Source organism: Ictidomys tridecemlineatus, chromosome 2 (assembly GCF_052094955.1).
Source record: "Ictidomys tridecemlineatus isolate mIctTri1 chromosome 2, mIctTri1.hap1, whole genome shotgun sequence".
In the NCBI taxonomy this organism is placed as follows: Eukaryota; Metazoa; Chordata; class Mammalia; order Rodentia; family Sciuridae; genus Ictidomys; species Ictidomys tridecemlineatus.
This window is the reverse complement of record NC_135478.1, coordinates 211422286-211436498: the sequence shown is the minus strand read 5'-3', so window position 1 is coordinate 211436498 and position 14213 is coordinate 211422286. Positions and strand designations below refer to the sequence as shown.

The following is a 14213-nucleotide window of genomic DNA, read 5'->3' as shown; positions in this document are numbered from 1 at the left end:
AAGCAGCTCTACCTGAGAGAAACTGCTTTCCTGAAGCCCATGGTCTAGACAAGGTGAGAGGAAAACATAAATAAATGGCATCTGATTTGCTAGGGAGAGTACTCTTAGCAAGATTATGAGAGTCGAGGCTCTGGAGGCCTGAATGCTATTGGTTGTTTTCCTAGTGTTTGCTCACCCAGGAGAAGGATGGGATAGTGTGTTTTTTGTTGTTGTTTTTTACTTTCATAATCTTAATTAAAATCTATTCAGCAAATTGTCTTAGAAATATCCCCTTTGAACAACAAAACACAACAAAATCTTCTTAAATAAAAATTGTTCTTAAATCTGAATATAAAGGTTAAGGAAAATTATTATCCTTAACCTTTATATTCAGAATATCAACTTTAGATTAAAAATACATACTTTTAAAATATATACCAAATATTGTTAACAACTTAAATCTCCAAATAAAGAAAACCTGTCTAGCATTTTATAACTATTTTGAATGTGAGATAGGCAAGAACGCTTTAAAATAATGCTTAACCAATCACAAAGTGACTATTCTGTAATAGATTGCCACTAATTAGACAAAAGTAAATAAAACTGGTAAGATAAAAGAATAAAGAGAAATAAGCAGTGATTACTGACTCATCATTAGAGAAAGTAATATAAAACACAGCACAATTTAAAAAAATAAATAAATAAAAAGGAGGGAAAGCCCAAGTAAACAACAGGCCTGGCCAAATCAATGCTAGAAGCTAGACACAATTCAGGGAGAACAGTGACACCTAAACATCATCGAAGAATGGAACAATGAGCTGCAAAGAATAATATTCAATGGGCATGGGCTGAAAAATAACCGAACTATTCTCAAAATAGCTCTTTATTAAAAATAGACTGAGGACTCTTAGATGAGAATATTCTTTTCAAAGTATTGGTAACCTTAATTGGTTCATTTAATATGCAAATGGTGCCAGCAGGTATAATCAATTGTATCTGAAGCTTTAATGTTTAGAGCAACCTACATTCTAAGGACACAGAGAAACCCAGGAAAATGTCCCATGCAAACATGGAGACAGAAGATGGCAATCTACATCTCAAAGGAAATCATTCCAGCAAGTACCTTGATATAAAACTTCAAGAATTAGGACAAATAAATATCTGTGTAACTCCATCTATTCATTGTCTTATGAGAGCCCTATGACACTGATGCAGCCCATTAGGATACACATACACTGTCCCTGCTCCTTGGCCGTACAATTGGATCACATCACATTCCAATAGCATTGAAAGGCTGACCTGGATCCTGGGACTTGGGCGCTCACCTGCCTTCCTAAAAAAACCCAAAAAAGCCTGCCCAGAGGTGCATCCTTAATTGCAGCTGAACACTCTGCACTTCGCTTTATCAAGTTTTGCAAAAAATATTTTATTTCTTGCTCTCCTGAAAATTCTTGGTTTTGATTGGAAGTCATACCAATAAAGAGTAGGTTTCTATAGATCTCTAACGTCACATCTCCATATAAAGTCTGCTGAGAAGGGTCCAGGCATTTCCATTCCTCTTCAGAAAAATCAATGAACACATCCCTTATTCTCAATGGTTCCTGAAGAATGTATTTTCTTTTGTAAATATTCTCTTCCATTTCTGGATGGCACCCAGACCCGGCTCAGCAAAACCAGTGAGTGACTTGGAGATCCTTAGCAATAGAGGACATGGATTCCTTGCTTTTCACAACAATTGAATTCTCCTGTTGGTTCCAAAGACTCCTCTCATGTTCTCTTCTTCCTGGAATGTGTGAAACACAGGGTTTGATTCTCAGCACCGCATATGTAAATGAAGATCCATTGACAACACAGTAAAAATATTTAATTATTTTCCTGTCTTACATTCTTTCTTAGCATCTTTATTAGGAACCTCTCGTGCCGCCTCCACCACCTCCGCTGTGGGATACAGGGTTAACCTGAAAGTCAGGTTGTTTTGTTAGTGACTGTTGATTGGGTGATTACACATTTCCTCTAACAACACACATTAACTGTTTTGTAGGTTATTGATATTGATTTTTGTTTTGTGTTTTGTACTGAGCATTGAACCAGGGGCATTTTACCCCAGTGCTCCCCACACCACACACATACACACACTTTTCCTTTTTTAAAAAAATGAGATAGAATGATAAGGTCTCTAAGTTGCTGAGGTCTTGCTAAATTACTGAGTCAGGCCTTGAACCTCTTGGCTCTGCCTCCTAAGCCCCTGGGATTATGGGTGCGCGGCCACACCCAGCAGGTTATTGGAGTTTAAAATGTGCCCCAAAGATATAATTAATTGGCCAGTAGTGGTTGCTGGGACGAAGGAAATCACCAAACTCCTGAGCAGCTGGGACTAGGTCGTGTGAGGGATCTAGAACCCCACCTGTGTAGGCTGCCCTTTCTACCTGGTGGCCTTTGGCTTGAGCCCCTTTCCTGGTTTCTGTCCCTCACAGTGTTCATTTCACCTGCTGGAGTAGGCACATCCCATCTTATCGAAGTTAAACTGCAAGTCTAGGTCACCTCCTGATAATAAAGAGCAGACTCTTAACAGATACACCAAGTCAACTGACTAATCCCAGCCCCTATTTCTCTAGGTGAAGAGTTGGCCTTAAGATACTTCGGAAAATTTTTGAGGCAGTCACCAGTAAGAAATGGTGTTTTATTTATTTGTTTATTTTAGAGCTGGGGATCAAACCCAGGGCCTTGTACATGCTATGTAAGTGCTCTATTACTGAGATACATTCCTAGTGCTAGTAGTTTTTAAATCAATTTACCTGCCTTCTAGATCCCTGCTTAAGATGTGGTGAGTGTTAGGTGCAGGACAGGCTGAGTAAGCTGTCCGCAGGGCTTGCCAAACAAAATTAGCTGCAGGATGACCTGGCCACTCAAACCCTCTGTCTGGTTCTTTATCACCTGTTTGCTTCAAGCCCAAACGCCCAAGCCCCCACTCAAAGCTGAGCGCTTTGCCCCCCTGCTCAAGGCTGAACACTCAGCCTGCCACTCAAGGCCCAACATTTAACCCCCTTGTGTGCCAACAGGCAGCTTGCAGACCCAGAGACCCCATTAGATTTGGGCTATAAAAACTCCCTCCTGCTGGCCCTCTCTCTCTTGCTCTCTCTGTCTCTCTCGCTCTCGCTCTCTCTCTCTCTCTCTCTCTCTCTCTCTCTCTCTCTCTCTCTCTTCTCTCTCTCTCTCTCCTTCTCTCTTTTCTCCTCTGTTGCACTGCTGCAATAAAGCTCTCTTGGTCGCTCTGAGTGTTGTGGTCACTTTTCTTTCAGTGAGACAATGTGCAATTCCACCCAGGAGTGAGAGAAAAGGCAAGCTGGCATAACCTTCCCTTTGTGCTTTCCTGCAGAAACTTCCAGTCTAAGGACTGTCCCTGTGAAGGAGCCTTGCCTGTAGTGGGGAGGAGGCCCAACACAAGGGGAGGAAGAACAGCTGGTTCTGCATTTTTGAAACTCCAGCAGGAGTATTTTCTGCAGTTGGTGGCTCAGGCTCAGGTGGAATGATGTTGAGGCAGGGAAGTGGGCTGTGAGGAGCAGCAGACTGAGCTTGCGGGGTCAGCTCTATTCCACTACCAATTCATCCAAGGGAGCAGATGGATCTGAGAGGTTCTGTGGATCAAGATGGTGCTGCTTTGCCAATGAAGTTCCACTTTTCTTTGTGGAACCAAATTTCTACACCTTCCTGGGCAGGTTCCATCCCAGCCTTGGGATGTAGGTGAACTTGCCATGAGGAGTGAAGCGACCTTCCAGGGGGCCAAGTTGGTGGAAGATAAGTTAGTTGGTGCTGCTCCATCTTTGAGAAGCTTTGCCCTTGTATAGTTACTGATATAACATGCATTTATGAAACAGTTGGGATTCTACCCAAACAACACTGTAACCAGAGTAGAATTGTTTATAATAATTGAAAAAACTGAAACTACATTTTATTAGATCACACAGACAAGTAAGACAAGGACTGGAAAATCTCTGTACATAGTTTGCATGGACTTTCTCAATGATTTGTCAACACATTATATTCTTTGTGTTGATAAAATTTCACAAACAGTTTGAATGGAATGTTCTTGCTGTCCTCTATGGAAGAAGCTCATTATTGGTCCCCTGCAGCAGGTAGAGGGGAGGGTGATAGAGTACCCAGTCAGGATAGGCACAATCAGGATTGGGTCCAGCCCAGGAAGGTTTTCCTATAGGGCCTCTCTTTGGGGATCCATGGTGGTTATCCCCCTGCCCCCCAACACTTGTCTTTTGTTTGTTGGTATCAGAGATTGAACCCAGAGACACTAAGCCACATCCGATGTCCTTTTTCTATTTTTTGTTTTGAGACCAGGTCTCACTTAAGTTGCTTAAGGCCTCACTAAATTGCTGAGGCTGGCTTTGAATTTAACAATCCTCCTCCTGCCTCAGCCTCTTGAGCTGCTGGGATTACAGGTATGTGTCACCACACCTGTCTTCTTTCTTGAAGGCATTTCCTAACTGTGCTTCCAGGTAAGACATTGGTCTTTGCATCCTGGGAACAACAGTGGAAGCAGCTTATGGCTTCTCAGGTTCGCTTGAATATCTTAGCACAGCCTGAGGGAGTGTCAGGGTTTCCTACATGCTTCTAAGAGCAGTTCCTGATCTGAGTAAGCTCTCAGGAATGATGGTGAAGGAGTGAAGAGCTTTTCTTATAGTGACTGTTAAAAGATTCTCTAGTGTGAAATCTGTATATTTCAGACTCAGAGTAGCCATTCCATTCTACTACCGGCCCGTGTAATTCAAATGGTGGCCAAGGGTTCTGTAACTATAGCTCTACATTTTGTAACTGGAGAATCATTTGACCTATCAACCTTCTTTTCCTCCATCTCTAAAATGCCTGCCTTATAATTGTCATAAGAATTAAAATGAGAGAATAAATATGAAACCCCCCATCCAAGGCCTTTCACACAGTGCTGAACATTCTGGCCATTATTGGTCATGTTGTTAATATTGTCATTATAATCAAATGCTGACAACAGAAGCAAACACCTGTCCTCTTGCATCCTGCAAATACTGTCCAGGATTGAACTCTGCTTGGCTTCACAAACAGGAGAGACAGTTCCTGGTAAACTTATTGGTGAACAGCACACTATGAGCTTTTACCTCCCACCTCTAGGATTTGATTTCATGGCAGGAGGAGCAAGCTGTGAAGGAAATGCTGCCCATGATCTAGGTAGAATCAGAATGTAAGAGACAAATGACTATGGAGGTCATCTGATCTAGTGTTTCTCTAAACCAGTATTTTCAAGTTTATTTATTTATTTATTTTTTACCAGCCACACACTGGATTTTTAAAATGAGTGCTTAGTGGTTATACATAGTAGTGGCTTCATCCTGACAAACTCATACTTGCATAGAAATAGGTTTCAGTTCGTGACTCCCCCACTTCAAGTTTATCTTTGGCAGCACACTCCATTCTTGAAATGAAATCCCACATGGACCCTCAATATGTAAACTTCAGATGAAGGCAGAGCTGCTGTGGTTTAAGTGGGAGAAGAACCTGGGAAACAAGCCAGTCAGCACTCCTTCCCACATTCTCCCATACATGAGGGTCCTGAAAGAGTCTCAAAGTTTTGAGATGCAAGGCTATTTTTTGTTTGTTTTTAATGAATATTTATCAACATTTATTTCATGCAGTTGCTGGTGTTCAGGAATTCTGGATGTTTTAGCTAAGTAGACCTGGACTGAGGTCTTTCATGAGACATGTAGTCAATATGTCTAGGACTGCAATTGTCCAAAGGCTTGAATAGGGCAGAGAATCTGATTCCAAAATGGTACATTCAATGACAGGGAAGCCAAAACTGGCACTGGCAGGAGGGCTCAGTTCCTCACAACATGAACCTTTTCCTAAAGCTACTGGAGTGTTCACAATACAGTGGTCCAATACAGCACAAAGTGAAAACCACAGTGACTCATTATCTAACCTCAAAAGTCAAACAGCATGATTTTTTTTTACAGTATCTTACAATTGGTCAGCCCTATTTACTGGGGACACCTTGAGCGCTAGCTGCTGCGCCCCTCCCCTGACTCAGGCAATGGCAAAGCCCTACTGAGCTGGATGGCGCAAGGCGTCCATCCTCTGGAGGAGCGCAGTATGTTTCTGGGAATGGGCTGATTTGTTTTTGTATTCCTTTAATAAGTATAGTTTTGATTTCTCATATGACCATTAAGTATAAAGGAAAAATCATGACTTTCCCAATTAATGCAACTACTTCTAAAGCATAGATCTGTTTGCTCTAAATGCAATGATTCAGCTGTGGTGTGTAAATTGTTAATGTCTAAAGAAAAACTCCCTGTATTCCTGTCAAGGAAGTTTTTGAGAAATTAAATTAAAATCTAGAGAAGAAAAATTAATGTTAAAAAGATAGATTAGTGCTTAGTACTGGGCAACTTGTTCTTGTTCCTGTGCACAATGGTTTGTGCTCTTACTTTTGTTTGATTAAAAGTAATAACAAATCAACTACTTGCCGTAACCATGGCACCGGTTCCAGTCAGTAAATAAAGAAAGAATAGTCAAGGTATAGGCCAATAGTTTGGGACATTTGTAACTATTATTAAAAGTTAACTAAGCAGAAACTGCTCAAAGCAAAACTCGAACTGAAAGTACAAATGCTTGCTTATGCATAAGCCAAGATACATTCTTCTAATTGTAGCTACTTAATATTTTGTTTTGTTTGAATAATGATTCCTGTTTTGTAACCACAAAGTACTGTAAGCCTGCCAAAATGAAAAGTATATATGATCAACTTCACTAGTAAAGATTGGGATCAACACCTTCACTTTGGTGTCTGTGTTGTTTCTCCACCCCCTCTTTTGCCGACTCCTCACCATCCGTTCGTCTCCTGAGACCCCCTGTTGGAGCTGGTCTCCGACAGCTAGCTACTATGATTTCCAACCTGAGTTGCAGCATATTGTTTAGAAGGCATTTCAGAAGGACCTATATGCATGATATGTATTTCAAAAGAAGATAGATTTGAGAGTATCATGCTAAGAAGAATAAGCCAAACTCAGTCAAGGATTGTATGTTTTCTTTCATATGTAGAAACTAGAAAGAACAAAACAAAGGTAGGGTAGGATCTCATGAAAGTAAAAGGGAGATTCAATAGAGTAGAGGAGGGAGACCAGGGGAAGGGAGGAGGAGAGGGAAAAGGGACATACTGGGGAAGGAAATTGACCAAATTATATTGTTATATTGTGTGCATGTATGAATATGAAACAACAAATCCCACTATTATGTAATGCACCAATAAAAAAAATATAAAATTTTTAGGTGGTGCATGCTGTAATCCCAAGCAACTTGGGAGTCTAAAGCAGAAAGATTTCATGTTCAAGGTCAGCAATTTAGCAAGACCCTGTCTCAAAGTTTAAAAAAGGGGGTGGGGATGTAGCTCAGGGGTAATGCATGGGTGGGTTCGGGGCCTAGTACCAAATTTTATGAATATATAAAAGTTCTGAGGATCAGAAGGGGAAATAACCAACCAAAGCTTATATAGTAAATAGCAATTTGGTGGTAGAAATGGGCCTAGAATCCAGAACTCTGGATTCTTCATATTACATCATGATATTTATTATAATGACATTCCATTAGAATGAAAAGCAAAGTAATATGCATAAAACTTTACTACTAGGTGATAAAGGTAAACATAGACAGTGATAGATCATGCAGATAGCGTGAACTCAATCTTATATGATGAGAATGTCCTCAACCTTTACAATCTACGTCCCTAAAACCAAAACTCTGGTCTAATCATGAGGAAAACATCTACAAATAGCAATGGAAGGATATTCTTAAAAAAATATGGATCCGAATTCCTCAAAACCATTAAGGTCATCAAAAACCAGCAAAGTGTAAGAGCTGTCACAACCAAGAATGGCCTAAGGAGACAGGATGAGTAAATTTAATGTGTATGGGGACCCGGAATGGAAAAGGACATCAGGTATAAACAGCAATCTGTAGGAGGCTGAGGCAAGAGAACTGCAAATTGGAGACCAGCCTAGGCAACTTAGTGAGATCCTGTATCAAAATAAAAAGGGCTAATATGATATGTCAAGAGCTTTGTAACGTTGTGAACAACCAATAAAAAAAAAAGAGAAAAAGGGCTAGGGGTGTAGCTCAGTAGTAGAGCATATCTGGGTTCAATCCCCAGTAAGGGACAGGAGAGCAGGAAATAGCAACAAAACTAAGGCAATCTGAATAAATCACACACTAGAGTTAATAATAGTTCATAACTGGTGTACTAATGATGCCAAAAGTACTGGACTAATGTCAGATGTTCACAACAGGAAAATAGGTGTGGGGTATATGGGAACTCTATAGTACCTTCAAATTTTTTATGTAAATTCTAAAACAAAATGACGGATAACTTTAGAGCTCTCTGACTCCTGTCTGTCATAAAACGAGCTGCCTTCTTCCACCAGTCTCTACCCACATGACGTTCGGCAGAGCACTCCAGGTCAAGAGCAATAGAGTCAGTCAGCCATGAACTGAACTTCTGAAACTGTGCTATGTGAATATTCTTATTTCAGGAAGAGTCATGATACAAAAAAATGAGAACATAAAGAACAGATCTTTACGAGAGCACACCAAGCACATTATGCATTGCAGCCAAGTTGATCTAAGGACATGGAGTGATGGTCCAAAGGGATCCCAATCTGTGAATGCAAATGCACCCAAAGAATGGATAAGTCTGTGTCTCCTCCAAGGACATTGAGAAGCGGCTTCCTGCTCTCCATGGCTCTCCTTGCTTTTGGTAGCATAGATTCGGTCAGCAAGAACACTTGGCAGCAACAAAGGTCACCAGAGACCCAAGATAACAGCTTTTAAAATACATTTGGATAGAGAAAGAACTAGAGTAGATCAATGCCCCTTTGTTGTTTTTTCTGTCTAAAAAAATCTCTTGAATATAAACACTTCCCTCTACCTCTAAACCACCCATACTGAATTTTATAGTATCCCCCCAAATTCATGTCCACCTAGAATCTGTGAGTGTAAGCTTAGCTGGTAGATACAATCAAGTTAAATGAAGTATAACAATGGATAACAATGGATCCAACACAACTAGTATGTTTATAATAAGTGGAAAATTTGGACACAGAGACGCCCAGGGGAACACCATGTAACAGGCAGAGATTGGAGCGATGTGTCTATAAGCATTGTTGGCTACCACCAGAGGCTAGGAGAGAGGCCTGGAACAGATTTCCCTCAGAGCCTCAGAAGGAACTAAGCCCACTGCAACCTGCTTTTAGACTTCTGACCTCCAGAGCTGCCAGAGAATAAACCCCCCTTATTTCAAAACAAAACATAAGACACTCAAAGATTACTCATCTGCTTTAAGGATGCTCACACCTTTCTTAGATTAAGCAGACAAAATTACCAGCAAAGGAAAAGAATTGAATGGCATCATTAATGATTTTATTCTTGGAGAGCACACATTTCTAAGCATATGTAGGACATTCATGAAAATCAATGGCATGATTGGCCAAAGTGTTGGCCTCAATGGATTTCAACAAATTTATCTATGGATTATATTCTTTGGCCACCATTACACAAAATTATGTAGCAACAACAAAATTAACTAGAAACTGCCCCCTTGACATTTGGATATTTCGAAACAGATAACCAACTCAAGGTTTAAAGAAGAGGTAACAGCAAACACTACAGGTGACACTCATTAATTAGCTAATGTCCCAAACACTGAGAGTTTTAAATTCTCTTCAACTCCTATAAGATTGGTACTTTGATGGATGAAGCACTGGGGTCCACACAGGATAAACCACCTGCCTGAGGTCACACAAGTAGAAAGTGGTGAAGTTGTTATTTCCACATAGCTATTGGGCTCTGAGGTTCATAATCCAATTTTGTTAGGCTTTCTCCTAATATAAAGTGGAAAAAAAAAATCCACATGCAGAGTGATAAAGGTAAGACCTATCCAAACTTTTGTGATGTAGCCAAAGCAGTAGTTAGAGGGAAACTTATAGTCTTATAACCATTAAAAAAAAATTGAATAACTACTTAACCATTTCCCCACAGAAAATACCACACCAAGATGGCCACATAGGAGACTTGTATATGACATTTCAGGTACGAACTGCCATCTCACACAAACTGTTCCAGAAAACAGGTTAGAAGGGAATATTTTCAAACTCATTTTAGGCAACGATACAACTTTGATACTAAAATCAGTCTAGGACAGTTCAAGAAAGGAAAATTGTAGACCAGTCTCACCAAAAAATACAGATGCCAATATCCCAAATAAAATAGGGTTTGCCATACTCAATACTTTATAAAAAATGGTCAATGTGATGTTATCTCAGGAATCATTTTTGATTTACTATTAGAAAATAATGCAATACACTATATGAAAAAATTATGTACATATTACAATGGAAAGATATTTGATAAAACTCAGTTTTTCATGATAACATCTCCTGGCAATAAGGAAAAAAAGAAAATTTCGTTTTTCTTTTTTGTTTTTGCATTTCATTATTTATTCAGATGTTTAAGCCTTTGCACTAAGTTTTTTACAAGCTAATGAACACTGACAATTTATTTCTTCCACAGAACTATACAGTACAAATATATGGTTGAACTCACATCCATACTCATCACCATTTTATCAATTACATAATAATACAAAATTATCATGTATCCAAATGTTAAGTTACACAGCTCAAAAGGCATTTAAAATATTAGATTTCTACTCAATTCATTAGCAGAAACACACTTTTTTTTCTTTTCTTTCTTTTTTTTTTTTGCAAGAGGTTGGGAAGAAAAGGAAAAAAATACTTCAAACAAAAAGTAAGTTGGTAAACAACTTCTGATAATTATGAAAAAATTTATAAGAATTTCAGAAATTTTATGATTGAGAATTGTTTTAGCTACAATAACAAAGCATGTCTACCTTTAAAAAATATTTACTAAATTAAAGATCATATCCTACAGGTTCTGCACAAGAGAAAGGCAACATTTTATTAAAAATATTTAATAGCCCCCTTCCATTGTTTTCAGGCCCTCTCTGATAAGTTGCACCTCGAGTGCAAACATTAAATTAACTGTAAGGCTTTTTTGGGGGGGGGGGGGCTGGAGATTAATTAAAGATTTGTGCTTCTGTAACAACTTAGATTTTCAAAATGGAGGTTTCCCATAGCAGCAAAAAAATAAGACTTATAGAAAGACATTAAATAATCAACATAAGACTTGGTAAAAATTAACAACCAAAAACAAAAACAAAAAAACAAAACAAATAAAGCCCCAAACCAACGGTTACAGCAAGCCCAACGTATACCAGGATGTACGTGGGAATTGTAAGCAGGCAAATGACCATCTAGGCCTTGCAATGTTAGAAATGACTGAAGGAATAAGTCACATAAGGTGGTGGAATTTTGGATTTGTATGAAACTACAAATATATAAGTATTATGCTGAGTATTTGGGCACCTAATCTTTCTAAATTTCTTTTATAAGATTCTGGCATGGAAATAGTTATAAAGACAGTAACTCAACACTGCATGATTTTAGGAAAGGTCAATTGGTACAAATGATAAGCACCTTTTAAATGCTGAAAGGCAAGAATAAAGACTGCTAAGCATCTAAACAGCTTAAACACAACCCAAACACAAAAGCTGATATTTTGCAAGCTTGTGGCCTGGTAAGACTGCTTTTCAATAATCCCATGGAAGCGTCATCAGACTTATTTATCAACATGTTGGCTAATATGTACGACATATTAGATCCTTTCTAATGTTTCACTTCCAAGGCAACAGCATGAGGTGCTATTTTTGAGTTTTGTTGGCTGCAACAGTTGTTTCTATGACCACTGGCATCTTTGAAGTGCAACTGCATTTTAGGATAATACTTATCTAAACACAAAAGTTGTTTGCTATTAAAAGCTCCATGGTGCTTTCATCTTATGAATTGTACTGCATCTTCATATTTCATTCCACCTTCGATGACTACTAGGGCAACAAGCACTGAAGCTCTCCTGAGGACTGCAACACAAGGGGCAGCAATACAAGGACTAGGTGCTTTATGAAACTTAATTTTTACAAGACTTACAGTCACGAACAATCTGGTTAGATTGTGGTGTACGGTCATCAAAGGCCAATCAAGAACATGGATGCTATCCAACCAGAAGAACGGGAAGCTGTACTTCATATAGGTATAATATGTCAAAATACATTCTACTGTCATGTATAACTAAAAAGAACAAATTAAAAAAAAAAGCATGAATGCCTTTTCTCTCTACAATAATGCAACAGGTTGCGTTACATGCCCTCACTATTGTAATAACACCATACTTCTTAAGTTCCTCTATAAATTTGTTTAAGGTTGTGTCTGTTGGATTGTATGGCTTAAGGAATCTCATGCTCTTATATGTAACTTCCACAGGAGCAAAGGTGGTTCATTCGAGCCATATTAATTTAGTTTAAAAAAAAAAAGCACTCAATAGGGTTATGAAAGAATTTTAAAAATTGAACACAGAAATGATGCAAAGTAACCGAAGTCTACTTCAACATTCTCCACTTGATATTCTCAGAGCTTTGAGTATGAAGTTGGGAGGAATGGGAAATGAGATGAGCTGCCGATACGAATCAGCAACTCTTCAATCCAGGAACACGGAAGCAATATAAAGAAAGTGCTCGAGGCCTACCCCGTCCAGGTGAAATCTCCTGTAAAATGTCCTGTGGCTTTCAATCCAACACTTCTCTGTCCAGGTTGACCACTCTAGGGGGCTTCCTGGTGGCGTTGTAATGAATTTCTACAATTCACTTGTCTGCATAGAGGCCGTGCTGTTTCTGGCAGTGAGCTCCAGTGCCCTTCAGAAACTCCATAAATGTGTGCTCAAGAGCACCCCAGAACCGAGGCATCTGTCTACTCATTGAATTGAAGACTGTGGCCTAATCACACACTTGGTTCCCAGGCAGTGGCCATGCTGGCAGTGGCATCAGACCACCAGGCAGTGAAAGAACAAAATTTCTTTAACCTGATAAAAGCCATCTACATGGGTATTGACATAAAACTCTCATGGCATCTTCTCAAATTGTACAAACTACAGCCATGTGCTCCCACATGGATGAATTGAAAAAACAGAATCTGAAGGGGAAAAAAACCAGTCACAGAAAGATTATGCAGTAAAATTCCATTTATATAAAGTTTCAAAATAGGGAAACTGAATAGCATATTTTTAAGGATACAATCATAGTTCATAAAATTATTCAGGAGAACAAGAATAGGATTTATTCAACATCTAAGGGTGTGAGTCTTGCTGTCAGGGAGATACTTAAAACAACTTTAAAGTTACTGCTTATTTCTTAACCTGGGTTTTGAGAACATGTGTGTTTATTTTATTGTAAATCTTTTAATTAATATTCAGAAATCTTATATATTCTTTTGAATATATATTATATAATGAAATTTTTTTCATAAATTATCTAATTTTCTTACACCAATCCTGTGATATTTATGTCTCATGATCCTTTCTCTCTTTCTTTTTGGGCAGTGCTAGGGATTGAACCCAGGGCCTTGCACATTCTAGGCAAGTACTCTACCACTGAGCCACATCCCAAGCCCTTATAATTCCTATTTTACAGATGAACTTAAAGAAAAATTCACTGATAGCCCAAATATCTCACAGCTAGTCAATTGTTCCTCCTAATGCTGTGACCAAGTTGCATTAAAGTTAATTATAACTATTTCTGCTGTCTTAACTCAAGACAAAGAGAAACTCAAGTGGTCAATTACATTTTATTGGACAAAAAGAAGGGTGGGAAAGGAAGACCTTTTAATATAACTACTTTTTAAAGTTAATCTCTCTTGGTTTTCTAGGTATGACATCGATTCACTCATGATAAACAAAATTTTCCAGACTTACAAGGTAGGAACAATTTCAGTGGTATGAGGAAATAAGAGAGGTGTGTAGAGATGAAACAACAGATTTTGAATTATTCAGCTCTCCAACCTTGTAGATAGCTGGAAACCACGGAAGGGAAGACCAGCCTTTGGGTTCAGGATAGGAGTCAGATAAGTTTTAATGGAACTGGAGTGTAGGGTCAAAAGGGATCACACAATGGTTCATTGACCAGAGGAGACAGGCCTCCGTGGCTCAGCCCAGGGTGAGGCCCTGGGCCACAGTGTAGGAAGAGGATGGGAATGGAGTGGGTGAGCCGAGCAGGGATGGCTGTAACTTAGTCCCACTTC

General features: G+C 39.0%; 1 pseudogene; it reads right to left on the bottom strand.

The window, feature by feature from the left end:
* Positions 1–11753: 11753 nt before the first annotated feature.
* Positions 11754–12430, bottom strand: LOC101963535 (protein tyrosine phosphatase type IVA 1-like; annotated as a pseudogene).
* Between the last annotated feature and the right edge of the window lie 1783 nt (positions 12431–14213).